Source organism: Momordica charantia (assembly GCF_013281855.1).
Source record: "Momordica charantia cultivar OHB3-1 chromosome 10 unlocalized genomic scaffold, Mcharantia_2.0 BLBB01000010.1, whole genome shotgun sequence".
In the NCBI taxonomy this organism is placed as follows: Eukaryota; Viridiplantae; Streptophyta; class Magnoliopsida; order Cucurbitales; family Cucurbitaceae; genus Momordica; species Momordica charantia.
In genome coordinates this window covers 15,264,055-15,286,558 of record NW_028275158.1, presented here as the reverse complement: position 1 = coordinate 15,286,558, position 22,504 = coordinate 15,264,055, and the positions used below count along the sequence as shown (strand labels likewise).

At 39.5% G+C, this 22,504-nt stretch overlaps 1 long non-coding RNA gene across 1 annotated transcript; it reads left to right on the top strand.

The window, feature by feature from the left end:
- The first annotated feature begins 4,767 nt into the window (after nucleotides 1-4,767).
- Nucleotides 4,768-13,635, top strand: LOC148208647 (uncharacterized). The gene is made up of 3 exons (XR_015787332.1): nucleotides 4,768-4,907; nucleotides 5,664-5,708; nucleotides 13,060-13,635. It is a non-coding gene; the product is annotated as an uncharacterized LOC148208647 (long non-coding RNA).
- Nucleotides 13,636-22,504: the final 8,869 nt, after the last annotated feature.

The following is a 22,504-nucleotide window of genomic DNA, read 5'->3' as shown; positions in this document are numbered from 1 at the left end:
CACTTGGACTGGGGATTATAACAGCAACTATCATAACATACACTTATTTGGAGATATAAATTGTATTCGGCTATAAACTATAAGTGTTTACTGCAGTTTGAAGAATCGATTCACCAAAATCAAGCTCATATAAGATTATATATGAATAATAAATTATATACGCCTATATCCTACTCAAGAAAACCAATAGACTAGGATAATCCGCTATATTAAAAACCATATTGAAAGAATTTTTAAAACTTCTATGAACAAAAAAAAAATCTACAAAAAATATTATCCATATCAATGACGAGCATATGAAATGGATGACCAAAATTCACAAAACCCTCAACAATAATAAACCAAATTTAAAAAACCAATAATCGAGTATAGTATAAAGGATATACTAAAAGATATCGAAAAAACACACCTTGATTTTCTCAATGGCTTTGATGGAGTCTTTCACGGTGCAAACCCGCAAAATCCTAAATCAACTACAAAACCTATATATGGCCAAAAAACTATTAGTACTTTGAAGTCAGAAATCTTGAAAACAGGCCGACAGAGACGAAGTAGAGAACGATGGTAGCAGTGGCGGCTTAAACCGTGTAGCAGTAGTGACGGGGAAGCTTGGCATTTTTCCCAACAGCGTCTCCCCAATTCCGGCGCTTCTGTTGGCTTGCGATGGGACCATGATCCAAGGCGGCAGTGTCCTCCTTCGACTCCAGCAACCGGCGACGTTTTCCTTTCAGCGAGCACGACGGTCTGAGCCTAGAACCAGAACCCACGATGGCACAATGGTGTTCCTGTTCCTGTTCACGGCAGTTTGAGGTGGGTGCGGTGGTTTGCTTTGTTTTAGGCGATATCTCGATATTTCGATGATATCCAACAACCCATAGCAACCAAGTGGCGTGTATGTGCATTATTAGGTGTTATTGGAACGGTTTGGTGCTGAACTTTATTATATCCATATATCTCACGTATTTAAAATTGTTGGGCATGGTTTGTGAACTACTAGTTGATATTGTTGGGTTGCATCATGCTATTTTTTTTATATACGTTATTAAAATGTCTTAGCATCGTGATTTTGGGTATAAATGGAAAGTTTTTGATTGGTATGGTTGGGAGTGATTAATCCTTGGTGTTTGAAAGCATGTTTTGAGATTAAATACATGTGTTAGTTTTATGTTTGCTTAGTTGGAAGCTGTTGGGTTATTTTTTTATTCTGTACAATGAAAAGCATGTCGAAAAACTGTGTTGTGACTAAAAGTGCAAATGGCTTGTTGTTGCTATGTAGAGACTGTTTGATCTGTTGAAGTGTAGAAACAGGCTAGTTGATTAGTGGTTCAGAGTCATTACTATGGGTGACTTAGGAAATATGTGATAGAATCCTAGCATAGGACTATGATTTGAATGTGTGGTCTATCATATAATGAAAATTGGATAAATGAGTTCCTTGGCCTCAGGGCAAATGGTCGAGGTTGATACATCATTATTGGGTGTCAAGATTCTGGGTGAGAAAGGTTGGGAGTCGATAGATCAGTCTTGGTAGAGATGAGTGTTGAGGCTCCAAGTACAAAAGGTTGGGGGTCGGCTGAGTCAAATTGGTTTATGAGTATTGGGTCTTGATGTGGTAGCGGTCAAGGACCAATACACTTAGTAGTCGTTGAGGCTTTGGGTACAAAAGGTCAAGGGTGGATGCATAGTTCGAGGCCTTGGGTATAAAAGGTCAAGGGTCAAACGTCAATCTTCAGTAGAGGAATGTTGGGGCCTTTAGTGTAAAAGGTCAAGGGTCGATACAATTCAAAAGTTATACTTGGAGATTTGAAACAGTTGACATGAGTATTGGGCTTGATGTAGTGGCGGTCAAGGAGCAACACGCTGAGTAGTTGTCAAGGCCTTGGGTACAAAAGGCTAAGGGTTGATGCATAGTTCGAGGCCTTGGGTATAAAGGTCAAGGGTCGAACGCCATTCTTCTGTAGAGAGTGTCGGGGCCTTGGGTACAAAGGTCAAGGCCCGATATGATTCGAAGAGTTAGACTTGGAGGACTAATATAGTGTGATGGGTTAAAAGGAGCTTGGAGGAGCTAGATGATATACGAGAACCCAAGCATATTGGACTACTCGAGCTACAAGCCACTTGAATTCAATCGTATAGATGGTTTCAACCCGAAAGGCCAAGAGTTAGACGGATTACCTTTGCAATTGATTACCTTGAGCATACATAATATTAACTATGCTCAAAGCTGGAAATAATCCACGAGTTTGGTGACCAACCAACCAAGCATGCTCCGAGGGTAAAATACGAAAACCTAAGTTCAATAACACAAGGGGATTCAATATTTGTGGGGCGGGGGTTTGCACACGGTAATGGTGAGAGAAACTCAACAATTATATTGATTTAAAAACTAAGATGATCCAAAACATAAGAGGCATTAGGCCTATTTATAGGCTAAGGCACATGGTCTTTACAAGGAAAATAACAAAATTAAAAAAGAAATTAAAAATCATAAACTCCTAAAAAGTAATAAACTTGCCTAAAAGTGAAATTAAATTGATAAAAAGAAATAAACCAAAATCAACTTGTTTCCTCAATTGCTATTGGGACAAATTAGGAAAATAGATTCCTAAAGTGCTCCAAGAGTGGGCGACAAGCAACTCTTATTGGCACCAAAGGGAGGAGTCCAAGAGGTGGCGGCATCAAGTGGTGGGGGCAGCCATAGAGGTTATGGCACGCACGTAAGCAAGCTGACGTTGGGGGGAAAGGCGCGCGCTCATGGGTAGGGCGATAGCACGCAGGAGTGGGCGGCAGCAGAATGCGAATGGGCGCTGGTAGGTGAAGGGGGTAGGGCTGGCGTGTGCTCGAACACTGGGCGTTGGTGGTGAGGGGCATGTGGCAAGGCAGGGCACGCGGGCGAGTAGGGGTATGCAGTAGAGGCGCACAAAGGCGCTGGGCGACATGGGTATGCAGGCGGGGGCAGGCAACGCACACATGGGCGTGTGAGGCAGGCGTAGGGCACATGGGTGCAGGCAAGGCGCTTGTGAGATTAGCGCGGCAGGGGCACGCATGCGGTGGCATGCGTGTGGGTGACCTCTCAATGGGCTTGTCCTTGATGGGCGGCCACTCGCTTGGCTTATCCTCCACTCCTCAAGCCTCTCTCCATTATTGGTGTAGGTGGCATCTTGGAGCATTGGGTCAATTATGATCACATCATCTCCTCTTTCTTGGTTTGGATTCGTCCTCGAATCAAGTCGTTTACCTACATCTAAACAAAGCAAGTTAGTCTAATGATAAGCATCTATAGTAGGACTATTACCTTGATGAAGTTGAAAAACTTCATTTTCTTTCTTCTTTTCAAAGATCTCCACTTGGTTTTCATGTTGGCTCTCCTCATGTGGCTCGGCCTCTTGAGGTGTGTTGGGATCCTTGAGTGGGCGGCTCAAACGAATTTCCTTGTTGCTCTTCTTTTTCTTCTTCAATTCTCCTCTCCAAGTATGGTAATCTCCTTGGCATGGCCTTGGGCATTATCTCCTCAATATCCTTTAAAAGCTTAACACAAGTACTAGGTAAAGTATTTCTTCTTTCTTGAGATAGGAGATCATTACCTTCATGTAGATATAGAAGAAGTAATTGTGTAGCACATAGAGCTCGCGCTATTTCATCTCTTCTAGTTATGAGCGTGACAACTTTCTCTTTGTTTTTGGGGGCCTTCTCTTTCTTTTTAGTTCGAAGTTCAACAACTTCATTTCTCTCGGCCTCCAACCTGCTTTCTTCCAATTTCAATTTATCAATACGTACTTCTTTTGGAGAAATGTGCACAAGTGTGATTTTCTTACCTTGATGCTAAAATAATATTTATTAAGAAAGCCATCAAAACTTACCTTCTTGTCAAATTGTCACGATCTCCCTAGCAAGAAATCACTAGCATGCATAGGTACAACATGACAAGTTACCTCGTCCTTGTACCTACCTTTATTGAATGGAACTTGAACTTGCTTTTGGATCTTCACAACCTCACTATCATTCAGCCATTGTAAGCTATAAGGACGTGGGTGGGTGTGGTGGCTAATTTCAACCTCTCCACTATATCCTTACTAGCAACATTAGTACAACTCCTATTATAATGATAACACATGAGATGGAGTTCACTATGCACTTAGTATGGAATAGATTCTCTCTTTGTGCCTACAAGGGTTCTTCCCTATATTGCACATTGAGGTTCCTCCTAACCACTAAGGCTATATCTTTGGAATCCTTTTCTACTTCCTCTTCTTGACTACTTTCCTATCTTCCCTCCTCAACCTCTATTTTCTCCACCTCATCATCCGTGACTAGTTCTCCTTCCTTAAGGATCATGGCTCTTTGGTTAGGGCAATTTCTGCTTATGTGGCCTACTTCATGACACTTAAAACATTTAATCTCACTAGTTTTAGTCTTGGAAATTTCAGGTAGTGAGGACCCATTTGTTATTGATTTCTAAAAAGGGAAAAAATATATATTTATTGGAATTATTGGAGTTAATAAGGGTAAATTCTTCTTTTGGCTGTTTAAAAGAAAAAGAAACAAAGAAAAAAAAAGAAATTCGAAATAAGGGGCACTTTGGTCTTTTCACACCTAGGTTAAAGAAAAATCAAAGAAAGAAAAAGGAAAATAAAAGAAAAAAAAGATTACGAATTTCTGTGTTGGGACACGTATGAGATTGGAGACGTGTGTTGGCTAAAGGAGACAAAAGAGAAAGAGAAAGAATTTGGGAAGGAAGAAAGAAAAAAGATAAGAAAAGAAAGAGGGAAAATGAGAAGAAAATAAAAGAAAAGAAAAATGAGGTTTTTCCTATGGGTTGTGTGTTTTTGAAACAGAGGGAGTAGAGGAAGGCATCGAAGGAAAAGATTCCAGCTTTAATCAGTGTTTAAATTCGAATTGGAACTTTGGTAAGTTTTCTAGAGATTAAAGAAGGAAATCCATGAAAATATGGAAGCTTTTTAAGATGAAATTTTATGGGTTTTTCAAGTAAGAACTGGGTTATTGTGGTGAGTTCTTTTCTGAGTTTTCAAGAACCAAAATCTCGCTTTGTGCAAGGCTGGGATCGAGAGTTGGCTTTGATCAATTATTATCTAGAAGAGGTTCAGTTTATACTTCCCAATTTTGCAATAGAAATTCTATAAAGGTAACGTTATTTGATAAGTAAAATGTGTGAGGCTATGTAGAGAAAGAGAATAAAATTTTAGGTGAAACAAATGCTTGATTAAGAAGAACTTTGGTTGAGGAAAAGAAAAAGAATTAAGTAAGAGAAGGGAGAGTTTTAATGGTGGATGGAAGAAGAAAGGAGAAGAGGGAGAACCTTTAGTGGGTTGAAGAAGAAGATGAGGTGTGTTGTTGATGGCAAGAGAGAGAAAGGAAATGTTCAATTGTGGATTTAAAAGTAAATAGGAAAAGAAAAATAATTTGGTAAAAAAAAAAAAGAGAACTTGCGTGTGGTGTAGTGAGAGAAGGAGAAATTAATTGGTAAATTGTGGGACCGATATGTCTAAGGGGATATGAAAGAGAAGAAATGATGGTTTCAAATGAAGAGAAAATGAGGCGGTGAATTGGGGATAGTTGATTTATTTTGAAGTTATTGTGATTTAATTGGAATTATTTTATGTTGGAATTAAGTGAAATAATTTGGTATTGAATCGATATTTCAGGCCAAACGAAAATTGGAACAGCGTACGATCGAGTTTAAAGGATTTGTGAGTAGTTATTTTATTAAACGTTTTGGATATTATTATTGGAATTTATGAGTGGTTTATTTTAGAAATGTTTTTAGAAATATATTATGATAGAATTTCAATAAAGTATATATTATGTATGTTTTAGCATTTCTGCTTAGAATGTAGGAAAATGTGTTAGAAAGAATTATTTTAGAAATGTTGAATAGAGAAATGCTTTATGATTTTGAGAAATGTTTGAGAAAAGTTATGAAATGTTATTTAGAAAGAGATTTTAGAACATGATTTTAGAATTTCATGGAATGTGTTTAGAAAGAAGTATTTCAGAAATGATTTGAGAAAGTTAGAAAAGTTCTTAGAAAGAATAAAACAAGAATTTTAGAACTATTTATGAGATTGAGAGTTTATGAGAATAGTTTTCAAACCACCATGTTATTGTATCTATGTGATTACCCACATGCTATGTGAATGTAGTCTATAGGATACCCAGAAATAGACGGTCTTTGGACCATTTTAGTTCGCGCGTTAAGAGAATTATTCTACTGTGTATATTGAGATTACTCTATGCTAGTGGACCATAAATAGAATTATTCTGCTGTCCGTATTGAGATTACTCGTAGACCATAATAGAATGTAGATACATATGTGGTGTTGAGTTTTCTTAACCTATTTTAGGTTTGAAAGAAAGTATTTGATATGTATTTATAAGGTGTTTTTAGAAAGTACTTGTTGTTATACGTTATTATGAGTAAGTTTACTGAGTTTTTAGTTGCTCAAGTTTTATGAGATTTAAATGAGAATGTTTGTTACTTCAGTTTTATGAAGTTTATTTTAAGAACTGAATTTTCAGTTGTTTATGAAAGAAGTTTTATGAGAATATTTTCCTATTAACCTACCACTGAGCTTCCCAACTCACTGTTTATGTTTTGTTTTTCCCCTTAGGTTGTACATGAGTATCTGACATTCTGAGTTTAAACTCAAGGAAATAGTAGTTCAGATTCTGCCACCCAGGACAGTTCAAGAGTTGCATGACATTCTGAATGCATGTGGTTTGTTTGTAAAAAGTTTTTATCTGCCTCTTTTATAGAAAAAAATGTATAGAATGGATGTAAGATTAGTTGTTCGGTAAAAATTATTATTTTATTCTGCATCCATTCAAAGTTTGTTAGTCAAAGTTCAGATCAAAGATAAGAAGAAGTTGACCATTGACTTCGTAGTTAGACGGGGTCTGTAGTCGACACGACTCGTTTAGGACTAATACATGTTTTGGGACAGGTCATGTCACAGGTTGGGTTTTGGACTTGGTTGACTATCCCTTCTCATGGGTAGCCTTAAGTTTTGACTCTAGGGATTTGCTCTCCACTTTGCTACTAGCGGTCTTAGGAGTAGATTTGCCATACCTTTTAGCCTCCTTTGGTTTTGCTCCTCTATTTTGACAGCGAGGTGTAGAAGTTCCTCCATGCCATCATAGTGTTGCAAATCAATCTTGTCGGCTATGTCCAGGTTAAGACCATCTAAGAATCGGGCCATGGTGGTATCTTTATCTTCTTCTAGTTGCAAACGGCTCATCAACATGTCCATCTCTTTGTAATAGTCTTCAACTCCTTTGGTGCCTTGATAAAGCTTATTAAGTTTCCTTTAATTTGCTCTATGGTAGTTTGGTGGCACAACAAATCTTTTATTCATGAGTTCCTTGAATTCGATCCAAGAATCTACGGGTCCTTCGTTGTTCCTCCTTCTATGAGACATCACTTTATCCCACCAAGTTAGTGTATAATCTTTAAAGTGAGTGATTGCCTCGTGGTACGTCATATTTTTGCCTCCAACATTTGCCCTCACTTTGGTAAGTTAGGAAGCTAATTTGTCAAATGACTGTTTCATAGGTTATACTAATATGTGGCAAGATCTACGAGAAGGTTGGTCATGCTCTCTTTTCTGTAAGGTCTTATCGTCAAGACTTGAGCTAATTTTTAGAAGTTTCGACTTTAGGTGGCCCCGATCTTCAAAGTCAATGTAATCTTGGTTAGTAACTCCTTGAAGATTTCGATATTTGATGGTGGTTCATTCTTTTCAGCTTAAGCGAGTTTTGATGAAGGCACATCTTTCATACCGAGATGAGCTATCTGGTGGGAGCTCACCCATTGGCCATTGTGATGAGCTATTTGATGGGGAGTTCATTATTGAGGTCAAAGTGAGCTACTTGAGAACTCATTGTTGAGATTGAGGTGAGCTATCGAATAGTTATTCCATTATGTCGAGATGAACTATTCTGATGAGAGCTCATTGTTGATGTCGAGATGAGTTATTTCGATGAGAGTTCATCGTTGATGTCGAGATGAGCTACAACAATGGGAGCTCATCCCGATGAGCTATTCTAATGAAAACTCATCGTTGAGGTAGAGGTAAGCTATTTGATAAGAGCTCATCGTTGGTGTCGAGATGAACTATTCTAATGAGAGTTCATCGTTGATGTCTAGATGAGCTACTCCGATGGGAGCTCATCATTGGTGTCAATATGAGCTATTCTAATGACAGCTCATCGTTGATGTCGAGATGAACTGCTCTGATTGGAGCTCATCGTTGGTGTTGATATGAGCTATTCTAATGATAGCTCATTGTTGATATTGAGATGTGCTACTCCGATGGAAGCTCATCGTTAGTGTCGAGATGAGCTACTCTGATGAGAGCTCATTTATTGACTTGAAGGCGAACTATCTTATAACTCTTCCATAACGTCGAGATGAGCTACTCCGATGAAAGCTCATTTGTTGACGTGGAGGTGAGCTATCTTATAGCTCTTCCATAACATCGAGATGAGCTACTCCTATGAGAGCTCATTTGTTGACATAGAGGTGAGCTATCTAATAGCTCTTCCATAACGTTGAGATGAGCTACTCCGATGTGAGCTCATTTGTTGACGTAGAGGTGAGCTATCTTATAACTCTTCCATAATGCCGAGATGAGCTACTCGATGGGAGATCATCGTTGGGGTTGAAATGAGCCCTCTCTTTGCAAGCTATAGTCATAGGATCTGTCTACTATCTAGCCTTAGGTGATACATTCACCTTAATGGCACGATGCTTGAGTTGAGAACTTTGAGAAGTTTGGTCAAAGAGTTCGATTCAGAACTTGGATAAGCTTTACTTAAGTTGTGCGCTTGAGGGTTTGTGCATGAAGCTTGGATTTAGCTTGACTTAAGTTGGACGTTGAGTTTGAGCTTGGAGCTTGGATGAGCTTTGGCGAAGCTGGGTGTTTAGGAGTTTGAAGTTGGAGTCTAACCTAAGTTGGGCACTTAAGGTTTAATATATGTACTTTATGCTTTGGTGCTCCCCTATTGAGCAGCAACTCTTAGGTAGAGTGTCATGCTTGCTCGAACATGATCTGATGATGGGAGTTCACCCTTAAGGTAGAATGGAGCTATATGGTGGTTCTTTTTTAGGCCGAGGTGACCTGTATCATATGAGTTCGTCTTAGCTGAGATGAGGTATCTGATTTAAGCTTCTTATTTAAGTATGGGTGAGCTAACTGATGGAAGTTCTCCCATTAGTTAGAGAAGAGCTATCAAGTGGAAGTTTTTCCTTTAGACGATGATGAGCTCAGCTAGAAGCTCTATCTTTAGTCGGGGATGGGCTATCTCTAATCCAATGACCTCTCCCATGAGAGCTCATCTTTTGAGATGATGGAGGTTCATACTTGAATGGAAAGTCATCGTTTAAGTGAAAGTCATCTTTAAGTGCAGGTCATCCTTAAGGTCAAGGGTGGGGACTTCCTTAAGGGGGACGTAATTCGTAATTATAAGGTCTTTCTCTTGGAGTAGGTTTTCCGAGAGGGAAAGTCATCCTCAAGAGTGAGGTCTTCTTTGAGGGGAATGTCATCCGTAGTGATAAAGCCTCTCTTGGAGTAGGTCTTCATGGAGAGAAAGTCGTCCTCAAGGTGAGGTCTTCCTCAAGGGGAAGGTCATCTGTAGTGATAGTCTTTCTCTTGGAATAAGTCTTTCAAGAAAGAAAGTCGTCCTCAAGGTGAGGTCTTTCTCGAGGGGAAGGTCATCGATAGTGATAAAGTCTCTATTCGAGTAGGTATTCCAGGAGAGAAAGTCGTCCTCAAGGTGAGGTCTTCCTTGATGGAAAGGTCATCCGTAGTGATAAAGTCTCTCTTTAAGTAGGTCTTCATGGAGAGAAAGTCGTGCTCAATGTGACGTCTTCCTTGAGCGAAAGGTCATCTGTAGTGATAAAGTCTTTCTCTTGGAATAGGTCTTCCAGGAGAGAAAGTCGTCCTCAAGGTGAGCTCTTCCTCAAGGGGAAGGTCATTCGTAGTGATAAAGTCTCTCATGGAGTAGGTCTTTCAGGAGATAAAGAAGACCTTCTTGGAGAGAGAATCGTCCTCAAGGTGAGGATTTCCTCGAGGGGAAGGTCATCCGTAGTGAGTAAGGTCTTTCTCTTCAGCAATGATCTTTAACAAGATGATCTTAAAGAGCTTTAGATGTCCACCCGATTGTCGGGAGTACTCGAGCTTTGAAAAACTGTGTGAGTCATTGCTTGGTTTGGTAGGAATGACTTAAAATTGTCGATTCCCACAGACGGCGCTAACTATTGAGGCAAAATTCTACCGAGCTGTCGAGGTCGGCTACATGGCAACTGGCCGACCTGACGAGGTGTAATCTCATGCAAGGTAGGACCTGCAAAAAGAAAGACAACACTCTGACGCTCAAGTCAGTATAGGTGTGAGCTCAAATAGGTCCTTCTCGGAGTAGAATTGCATACTTGAGTAAGAGGAATGAAGATCCTTTTATAGGTGGAGTGAAAGGACACGTCCGTTATGACCGTTACGACAAGGCGGTTAGATGTCGGTAATGATTGAGATCTGCTATGGATAAGCTCAAGCTCGGCCATAGGTGAGTTTAGGAGCTCGGCCATAAGTGAGCTTAGGAGCTTGGCTATAGGTGAGCTCATGAGCTCCGTCATAGTTGAGCTAAGGAGCTCGGGACGTTAACTTATGAGCTCGGCCATAGGTGAGCTTAGGAGCTCGGCAATAGGTGAGCTTATGAGCTCGGCCATAGGTGAGCTTAGAAGCTCGGTGGTAGCTTGGGCTATATTTCGCCATGTGGTATGTCATATTTTTGCCTCCAACATTATTGAAAGTTGGATTGATGGTTTCATTCAAGAACGTTTATTAAAATTGTAAATGTAACGCCCCGCGTTACCCAGGTTAGCTTGCCCTCGAGTTCCGAGATTTTTTTTTTATATAACAATATTTTTTTTATTTTTTTTATTCATTAGTTATTTTTATTTAATTTAAGTGTGGTATTTCGGTTATTGTGAACTGCTGCAGAAATGGTGGTGAGTTAGTTGCGTGTAGTTATTTATTAAATTACTGTTTAGTACGGATTCCGTTTTGTTGGCACTTGTTTTGGGCCATTGGGCCAATTACGAAATTCTATTATTGGCTTGGTTTAACAAGGAGGGATTGGGTAAGTGGGCCTTAAACAAAAGAAAAGTGAAGAAAGAACCCAAGCCTTATATGTTTTAAAACAAATAACCCTAGCCCTTATTCTCCTTCCTCTTCTTCTTCCTCCCTTCTCTCTCTTGTTGAAGCCGCCGGCCCCTCCCCCCATTCGGATTCTCCCTCCTGACACAGCAGCATCGACGGCAACCCATCTCCGGCAGACACGCAGCAGCGGCGTCGGCAACAGCAGGCGCAACGTCGGGCAGTAGCGGCGCGGCGTCGGCAGCAGCAGGCACGGGCGTCGGCAGCAGTAGGCAGCGGCGGTGCGTGGGTGCTGTTTTTGTGGTGTCTTTTCTTCGATCCGATAAGCTCCAATGATCTTGAATAGCTTAGATCCGTGAAGCCCGATAATTTTCTTTGACCCACCTTGGTTCGAAGTTAAATTTGGATTACCCACACCTAAACGAAACCGATTTAGGATACCCACACCTAAACGAAGTTGTTTTGTAGTAACGGACATCAAAACGAAGCCGTTGGAGGTCGTTTTGGTGCATTTTCTCTGCTGCAAAAACGTGGACAGCAGCGTTTTGGTGGTGTTCGGCGATTTCCTTCGTCCGTTCGGAGCCCAAGTTACGATACCCACACCTTTGCAAGCTAGATCTAAGTTACCCACACCTACACGAAGTCGATTTTGCAGTGTGAGATCGACGCAAGAGTTAGGGACTTGGTTGTGTAAGTAGCACCAGGGGGCGAGTGCGTGCGTTATTTAGCGTTAACGGAATGGTTTTGATGCTGATTTTTAGTTAAAATAATTTAATTGTGCATGTAGGAATTGTTAGTTTTGATTTGTGAACTTCTAGTGATTTTGTTGCGGTTTTTCTATTATTGAACACTTATGAGGAAACATGTTTTATGTTCTTATCGTTGGATGTGACTAGTAGATTCTGAATTGTTGTGGTTAAAAGTAACTGGCTCATGACGTTTTGCAAACATGTTGTAAATGAAATGCTCGCGTTGTTAAACTTATAATTAGTTTATATTGTTTTGGTTGTGAGCTGTTGGGTGGTGTCTTGTTTATTATACAAAGAAAAGCATGCTTGTGAACTGTGCAGTGAATTGGAATGTGGGAAACATACTTGTAGGTGGTCTTGGAAGTACTAGTGGAAGTGGTGAAGGGTGAAGGGACGGGTTGGCAGTCCGTTAAACTATGGGTGGTCTGAACTGAAAATGCATATAAATCACTTGGAGGTTCAAAGCCTTGAGTAGTTACCTTGGGAATAAATGATAAGGCCGAACTTAAGATTTCTGTAAAGGAGTATTGGGGTTTTGGGAATAAATGTCAATGACCAATACACTGGAAGTCATCGGTACCTTGGGGATAAACGGCAAGGACCGGTGCACAGTTCAGGCCTTGGGGATAAATGGCAAGGTCGAACATCAAGTTTCTGTAGAGGAGTATTGAGGCCTTGGGAATAAATGTCAAGGGCCAATGCGACTCGAGGAGTTAGGCTTGAAAGACTAAAGTAGAGTGGTGCTTGCGAAGTAGTAGTTCCAGGCCTTTGGGATAAATGGCAAGGTCGAACATCAAGCACTGTAAAGGGAGGGCGGTATCTTGGGGATAAATGTCAAAAGCCGTCATGCCTCGAGAAGTTAAACGGGGAGTACCAACATGGGGTGTAGAGGGAGTATTAGTTCAGGTGGGGCAAGGGCTAGTGAGTCATATGGTTGTAGTTCCGGTAGTCCCGACACATGGTTGTTTGTATGTAAATGTTAAGCTATTGTTATTATCCTTCGCTGTCTATCTAATTGTCTTGCTATTGTTTTATTTTATATGTCGTGAGTGCGAACATGATTGTTGTGTTTAGTTAGAAAGGGCTACTTACGGAGTACCTTATGTACTCACCCCCCCCCCTTTCCTTAATTGTTTCAGGTGTGAACAGGGCCGATCGTGGTGATGACGTGGAGGGGGCTTGACCGAGGAGGGATCACTAGACGAGTTAGTTAGAATAGAGGGAAGGGTCGTTCGTTACGAGTAGCGTTAGAATTTATTGCTATGTGTTGACCCAAGGAGAGCTTTTGTTTTCTTTAGAATTATTGTTTTATGGATGTTATTGCTATACGCGTCACTGTTGTCGTTGGATTTTAGGTACACGATTGTTTTATTTATTTAAGATTCCTAGCCACTGAGGCGGACATGAAATGTTTTATTTTGGAATTGTCCACGGAGGGCGATTGTTTGAAAATCTATAGGTTTGGTATTTTGGAAAATTGATGGGGGTTGAAGCTTTATTTTATTTAACTATTTCACAGGAAGTTAGTCGTCTCGTGTTTAGAGATGAGATTAGACAGGTGATTTATTTAACGTTACCTAGAAGTGTGTAAAACGTTTTGGGGCGTTACAGTAAGTGTCCCCTTGGCCTTATTGTTTTTGGAAGAGATTAAGGTTTATTTATTCGTTTAGCCTTGTTTGGTTGTAATATTTAAGCTGGCGGTTGAGACTTGTCGAAGTTGCTAGTTATTATTTGGTTATAAAACATATTTGGTCCATATACTTTGATTCAAGTAACGATTTAGTCCTTAAACTTTAGTCCCTATTTTCGCTTAGCTTAGGTTTAGATGGTTTATGCATTATTGTTTTGGCAATAAACTACTTGTCCTATTTGATTGTTGGGAGTTTCCCACCTATTGTTTACCTTGACTCGGGACAGGTGTTTCATTTATTTTCTTCCATTCATTGAGTTCGTTTAGTTTGAATAATGGAATTGCCTTGTGGTGTTGTCCACGGAGGACATTTGAATGATAATTTTATAGGATTGATATTTTCTTTTATTTTCGGTGAATTGATCAGAGTTGGAGCTATAATTCATTTTAATTATTTTCACACGGAGTTGGTTATCTCGGGTTTAGAGATAAGATTAGCAGGAGGTTAAATTAACGTTACCTAGAAGAGTGTAAAACGTTCTGGGGCGTTACACAAATGATCTTTTTTTCTACTTCCTAAATGGCTTATTCATCTACACATCAATATGTATGTAATGCAACTTCACTCCTTTTGTATGCTAAGCTAAATGTAGATGGTGCTGATTTTTCTCCCTTCTATTTTGTTTTAATGCGCAAAAGTGGAGTATTTTTCCTCAAAATATAAAATATAAAATATAAAATTCGTCTTCTTCCTTATTGCAAATTTTTTAATCATTTTTCAGGTAGATGTGGAAATTAGTCTTCTGTCCATAATATTTGATAAACTTGAGCTACTCATTGTGTACTAAGAATTGAGATACTTTTCTTTTACTTTTATCTATTGATCTCTTTTACCTATTTTTTATTTTTTATTTTCACTTATACATGAACAAAAACAAAACCGATGTATTTTATTGACTGAAAATGATAGGTGGAAGCATTTGACTGGCACTGCCGTACGAAAGCTTGCCCGCTAATATTTGACAGTTTTGTGACACTCTGTATTCGGGAATTGATGCTTCTGTTCTCTAAAAGACTTTGCAATATCACCTGGAAAATTGAGGAACCCTTCAATTAAGTTGTGAAAGCAAATGATTTCTTTTTCTACTTCTTAATTGACTTGTTCATCTACAAATCAACATGTATGTAATGTATCTTTACTCCTTTATGCTTACCTAAATGTACATGCTGCTGTTTTTTCTCCCTCTTATTTTGTTCTAATACGCGAAAGTGGTGTATTTTCATTCAAAATATAAAATTTAAAATTCGTCTTGTTCATGTGTTGCAAATTTTTTAATCATTTTTCACATAGATGCGGAAATTAGTCTTCTGTCAATAATATTTGCAAAACTTGAGCTAGTCATGGTGTATTAAGAAGGGAGATACTTTTCTTTTCCTTTTATTTATTTATCTCTTTTACATATTTTTTATTTTTTATTCTTACTTATACATGAACAAAATGGAAACTGTTGAATTTTATTGACTGAAAATGATAGGTGGAAGCATTTGACTGGCATTGCTGTACCAAGGCTTGACCACTAGTAATTCATAGTTTTGTGACACTCTCTGTGCTTGGGAATTGACGACGTTGTTGTCCAAAAGACTTTGCAATACCACAAACCGTCCAATTAAGTTGTAAATGTCAATGCCAATGGGTGAGACCAAATATAAGATTGAAAGCAAATTATTTCTTTTTCTACCTCTTAATTAGCTTCTTCATTTACACATCAATATGTGTATGTAATGTAACTTAATTCCTTCTTTAGCTTAACTAAATGTACATGGTGCTGTTTTTTTTTTCCTTTTAGTTTTTTTAATACGCAAAAGTTGTCTATTTTCAATCCAAAATATAAATTTTTAAATCTACCTTCTTCTTACATTACAAATTTTTAATCATTTTTCACATCCATGAAAAAATTAGTCTAATCACCATAATATTTGAAAAATTTGAGCTACTGATCTGTGTACTGACAATGGAGGTTTCTTTCTTTTCCTTTTATTTATTAATCTTTTTTTCATATTTTTTTTTATTTTTTATTCTTACTTATTTATTAACAAAATGGAAATGGATAAATTTGATTTACTAAAAATTATAGGTGGAAGCATTTGATTGACGCTACCCGTACGAAAGCTTGATCACTAGAAATTGATAGTTTTGTGCGTTAGGGAATTGATGCTGTAGTTCTTGAAAAGATTTTGTAATATCAGAGAAAAATTAATCAACCATTCAATTACGTTGTGAATGTCAATGCCAATGGCTGAGATCATCATTAAAATTGAAAGCAAATGATATCTTTTTCTACCTTTTAATTGCTTCTTCATCTACACATTGTGTATGTAATGTAATTTCCCTTCTTCTTTTTTATGCTTAGCTAAATTTATATACTGCTACCTTTTCTTCCTTATACTTTTTTTAATATGCAAAAGTTTTGTATTTTCAATTCAAAATATAAATTTTAAAATTCGTCTTCTTCTTACATTGCAAAATTTTTAATCATTTTTCACATACATGTAGAAATTAGTCTTTTGTCCATAATATTTGAAAAACTTGAGCTACCCATCGTATACTAAAAATGGAGATATTTTTCTTTTCCTTTTATTTATTTGATCTCTTTTACATATTTTTTATTTTTTATTTTTTATTCTTACTTATACATGAACAAATGGAAATCGATGAATTTTATTGACTGAAAATGATAGATAGAAGCATTTGACTGGCATTGTCGTGCCAAAGCTTGACCAATAGTACTTGATAGTTTTTTTACACTCTCTATGTTTGGGAATTGATGTTGTTATTCTTTAAAAGACTTTGCAATATCACATATAAAATTGATAAACCTTCCAATTAAGTTGTGAAAGCCAATGCCAATGGGTGAGACCATGAAAAAATTGAAAGCAAATTATCTCTTTTTCTACCTCTTAATTGGCTTCCTCATCTACACATCAACATGTATGTAATATAACTTCACTCTTTCTTATTTATGCTTTGCTAAATGTACATACTGCTGCTTTTTCTTCATTTTATTTTTTATAATACACAAAGACCGTGTTTCCATTCCAAAACATAAATTTTAAAAACCGTCTTCTTCTTACATTACAAATTTTTAATCATTGTTGACATACATGCACAAATTAGTCTTCTCCATAATATTTGAAAATTTTGAGCTACTCATGGTATACTAAGAATGGAGGTAATTTCCTTTTCTTTTTATTTCTTGATGTCTTTTACATATATATGTTATTTTATTTTATTGTTATTTATATACTATCAAAATGGCAACTGGTGAATTTTATTGATTGAAAATGAGAGGTGGAAGCATTCGATTGGTACAACCGTACCAAAGCTTGACCACTAGTATTTGATAGTTTTTTGACACTGTCTGTGTTTTGGAATTGATGCTGTTGTTCTCCAAAAGACTTTGCAATATCACATGTAAAATTGATAAACTCTCCAAATAAGTTGTGAAAGTCAATGCCAGTAGATGAGATCATGGTTAAAATTAAAAGCAAATTATCTATTTTTCTACTTCTTAACTGGCTTCCTCATCTACACATCAACATGTATGTAATGTAACTTCACTCTTTATTCTTTATGTGTTCATGCAAGAATATGCACAACAGTGTTCTTCTGATCCTAGCTCGAACCCGGTCTCCGGACCGACCTGAACACTTAGGCGGACCTGCACAAAAAGGTGAACACTCCGACGCTCAAGTCAGTATAGGTTGGATTCCCAGTTTAGTTCGAGGTCCAAAATCATACTTGAGTGTGGAGTGAGGTCCTCTACTTATGGGTGGTAGTTTCGTTGATCTCGCGACGGTTACACCCGGTAATCTCGGGACCAACGGTTACACCCGATAATCACGCCGCTAACAGCTGCTCACCTCGGACCCGCCGAGCTTCTTGGTAGATCGGACCTTGACCAGGTCGCACCTCGGCCCTTATACTTAGCACCTGTCAACACTGGTGGTGGCAATCTTGGCGGTTCGAGTTGGGCATGACTCATGAGTCATCCTAAGCACTAATATTTGTCCTCCACGTGTCTAGGGTATTTCATCCCCCAAACATTGGCCCCCTCTCTGTCTGGTTCGATCTCGACCTGGCAGAGAAGTTCATTCGATTCGCTTTGGACACGTGGCGACTTCCTATTCGTGGAAAAATACGACTATTGCGGTAGATTTATCGTCGGAATATTCAAATATTCCGATGCTTCGGATTTTGGGACGATCCTAGCCGCTCGTTGATTACACGTGCACGGTGGGGAAATTTTTCCAATGAGCTATAGATACCCTCAATCCTTCAGGTCATACCTTACGCTTCTTGAATTCTTGGAGTTCGATCTGAAGGCAGCTCGAACCTTTGGTAGGTCGGTCTCTTCCCTCTCACTTTCTCTTTCGAGCATAGTTTCCATGTCGTCCTCCTTTAGTAGCGACTTAGGATCCGATGAGGATTTAGCTCGTAGGTTAGAGTCCGAGCTCGAGGAGATAGAAAACTTTAGGTTCTCCGACGATGAGGAGGATAGTGATGCTTCCACCTCGGGTCAGAGTTTGGAATACCCTTCTAGGATACCCGAGCACTACCTCGGACCCCTTCGTAGGGGGTTCGCTATCCCTGAAAACATCCTCCTCAGGATTCCGGAGGAGGGGGAGAGAGCTAACAATCCTCCAGAAGGATGGGTCACTGTCTACTTCAAAATGTTAGAGTATGGTCTCAGACTTCCCCTTCACCCTTTCGTCCAAGAGTTTCTTTTCCGAACTGGGCTGGCTCTGGCTTAAGTGGCCCCCAATGGGTGGGGTGTCATTTTCGTGGGAGAAGCGCCCAAGGGGTCAGACCGAGGCGGTGGACGTCTCGCCCTTGGGCGAGGAGGTGGGGGAGGGGGCCCCTCTGAAGTGGAGGAAGAAGAAGAAGAAAACCACCTCCCCCTTGGAGGTCGGAGCCTGTAGGACCCTGCCCGCGAGCTTCGCAGATCGAGTGGACGATCCTGAAGCCAGGATGGGCGGGACGTTTGACGTGACGACACGGTTAAGAATTAAACCGTCAAGTTCTGGGGTGAGGGACCAGGTGTCCCGCACCTCAGCTGCAAGTTTGAACCGCTGCCTCAGAAGAGCGTCCAAATTTGCAAGTGACCCGGGGTCCGTTCTGCAGAGGACCATTGACTACACCGCTGAGGTGAGATTGGTTTCTTCATTTTGCTCAATTTACCTAACAGGTAGCTCGGTCTAATTTTCTTCTTGGTGTTTTTCTCAGGCGTTTGTTGCTTCCATTCAATCGGCCCTAGCTGTAAAGGCCGAGCTGGATGGAAGGGAAGTTCTGGCAGCGAGGGAGAAGGAGGAATTCTTTGCTGCCTTGGAAGCTGCTTCCTCCACCATGAAGGATGAGCTGCTAAGGGCTCGCTCCATTGCCCACTTCATCAGGCGTCCAGAAGCTTCTGGCTTATGGAAAATGTTTTTTAGGGGCAAGTTAGTGAGCACCACCACAGTATGGGCTTGGAAGTATGGTCTAAGTCGTCGGGCCGAGGTGACTAAAGCGAGAGCCAACTTTTCCATTTGAGGGAATCTGGTCTCGGCTTCGGTCATAGCCTTGCTTGTGTAGTAGACTGGGCTTTGCCGCGTTTCCTCTTGCCTGATTAGAGCCGAGCTGATGGCGCTGTCAGACACTGCTAAGTACAACTGGAGCTTGTCCCCTAGCAGGGGCTTGGCGAGCAAAGGTGCCGAGCAGAGATAACTCTTCAACTGCTGAAATGCTTGTTCGCACTCCGCTGTCCATTCAAACAGCCCTTTCTTTCGTAGGATTTTGAAGAAAGGAAGGCACTTATCTGTCGACCTTGAAACAAACCGGTTCAGGGCTGAAATCCTGCCATTGAGGCATTGAAGCTGCTTCAGCGTCTTGGGTGCTTCCATCTCGAGAACGGCCTTAATCTTTTCGGGGTTGGCCTCGAACCCCCGGTTGTTCACCATGAAGCCAAGGAATTTTTCCGAAGAGACTCCAAAGGCATACTTGGCTGGGTTGAGCTTCATTCGATATGTCCTCAGAACCTCGAAGGCTTCGGTCAGATCGGAGAGATGCGACTTAGACTGCTTGCTCTTGACAAGCATGTCGTCCACATACACTTCCATATTCCGGCCCATCTGCTTGGCGAACATTTTGTTCACCATTCTCTGGTAGGTCGCTCCTGCGTTCTTATGTACATGCTGCTGCATTTTCTTACTTTTATTTTGTTTAATACACCAAAAGTTGTGTGTTTCCAATCCAAAATATAAATTTTAAAATCCGTCTTCTTCTCACATTGCAAATTTTTAATCATTTTTCATATACATGCAGAAATTAGTCTTCTTCATAATATTTGAAAAACTTGAGCTACTCATGGAATACTAAGAAGGAAGGTAATTTTATTTTCCTTTTATTTATTGATGTCTTTTACATATTTTTTATATTTTATTCTTATTTATACACTAACAAAATGGCAACTGATGAATTTTATTGATTCAAAATGAGAGGTGGAAGCATTTGATTGGTACTGCCGTACCAAAGCTTGACCATTAGTACTTAATAGTTTTTTTACACTCTCTGTGTTTTGGAATTGATGTTGTTCTTCTCCAAAAGACTTTGCAATATCACATGTAAAATTGATAAACCCTCTAATTAAGGTGTGAAAGCCAATGCCAATGGGTGAGATCATCTCTAAAATTGAAAGCAAATTATCTATGTTTCTACTTCTTAATTGGCTTCCTCATCTACACATCAACATGTATTGTAACTTCACTCTTTCTTCTTTATGCTTTGCGAAATGTACATGCTGCTGTTTTTATATGCCTTTTCCGATCCCAAAATGCATTCGGGATATTCGAACAAACTTCCTTCTCGAGCTTTTTCAGGAAATTTTGTATTTTCTGCTGAACAGATGGCATGTTGATTTGAATTGCCACCTTGCAGGTCTTTATATCGTCCTGAAGGAATTCAATATGCTTTTCCTTCTTGGCGATACTGTTGATATAAAGACTAATGTCTTCTTCAATTGACGAAATATATCTTGGAATTATAGGCTGACTAAATTCGAAGATAATCTCCTTGTTGAATTTCTTGGACACAATTCCTTTGTCTGTGACTGAAAAAGGATATAATTGAGTCAAGAAAGGGGTACCTAATATTACTCCTTCATTGCGGTTTTTAACCAAGATGAAGGTATTGATGAGGCACACGTCGTCTTTACGGATGTGGACCTTTGATAATTTGAATTTGATATTCAACGGATTCCCGCCGGCTCCGCTGAGACTTTCTTTGGTCTTTTCAAAATATTTTGAAGGGACCAATCCTTCTTGAATAACGTTCTGATCGGCTCCGGAGTCGATAAGAGTGAATGTTTCTAATTGGAAGTCTCTGATCTTGAATATAATCTTGGTCATCCATTTTTGATTCTGAACTTTACTGATGTAATTGATCCCGCTTGGTGAACTAGTTTGTAAAGTTTGCTCAGGTCTTGAAGAAGAGGTTTATCCTTCTGTTGTCTCTGACTCTTGGAATTTTCCAAAGGCAAATTCAAGAGTAGAAAGTCGTTGCTTATTACTGGCAACTTCCCTTTTGAGATTCTTCACTTCAGTGTGAAGATCTTCGATTTGGATAGGCTTCTTAGCTTCTCCTTTGACCCTTCTTAGAATATCTTGAAAAGAATATTCTATTAGGTCATATTCTGGTTTCCTTTGAAGAGCTTCTGCTTCAAGGCTTTCCCGAAGTTTTACAAGGCACATTCTCTTGGATTCTTCATCGGGTAGTTTATCAATTAGATCAAAGAAGGCCTCTTGATCTTTGCTGATGACATTGATATGGCCGTGGCATTTTCCCGCGCAATGGCCAGTACAAGGAATAATTCCATCTTCATCAGAGGAATCACTTTGAGAATAGAATGTCTCTTCATCAGAATCTCCTTCGTTTATGAGGTTGATCTCATTGTCAGTAGAAGATTCGGAACTCAAAGAGCTTTCTTCTTCGCTTCTGATAGCATAGAGAAGAGATTGTCTTGTTTCTTCATCTATGGTCAGAGAATTGATCTTGTCCTTCAAAGGGCACTTACTGGAATAGTGTCCTTTGCGGTTGCATTTGTAGCAAACAACAGAGGATTTGCGAGGATGATTCTTAGAATAATCTTTCCTTCCTTTGCTCTTGTTGTAATATTTCCGTTTACGCCTTGGTAATTCGGAATCTTTTGATCTACTCTTGCTGTAGAGTCGTTTGCTGGAAGATTTCTTCTTTTTCTTCCGTTCTTCTTCAGGTCTGTTGTCAAGACAGTATTGTTTGCAGAAAGTTCCCAATTCCTTTCGGTAGTCGGGATCTTTTATGACCTTGGCTGTATGCCTATTCTCTAGACAGAGATTAACGCATATCCTTTGAATCGTGGCATTGATATCCCCGATTGTTAGTTCTGCCAAATCAATTTGATTTGAAGAGTTTGCAGCCGTTTGATAGAACTTTTGAGCGATGTAATGTGGAAGTCCTTCAACGAATTTTTGCTTCCAAATATCTGCTCCGCATGATGTAATGGTATAAAGATGTGTCAGGAAGGTGTCTTTGTACCACTTGTAGTTACTCATCTTTCGACATCGAAGGCTTAAAAGGGCTTCGGCGTTGAGATCTGAGTAGACTTGAGTGCTACCAATAAAGTTCTTGGTCATAGCATAAATTAATTGATTTACCATATCTGGCTCATCAATTTGCATAGCACTAGAACCTTCCTGTTTGACAACTGTTTTAGTTGCCGTTAGGATCCTGGTTCTGGCTTCTTCGGTTAGCTGGTTATGCCACCAGCTCCTTAGGTTTCCAGAGAGACCCGAAATAAGGATTTGAGCTGTCTGTAAAACCTGTTTCTTGGTGCTGAAGGCAGTGGCTGCCATCATCATTTCTTGAAACGTGTTCATCATTTGAG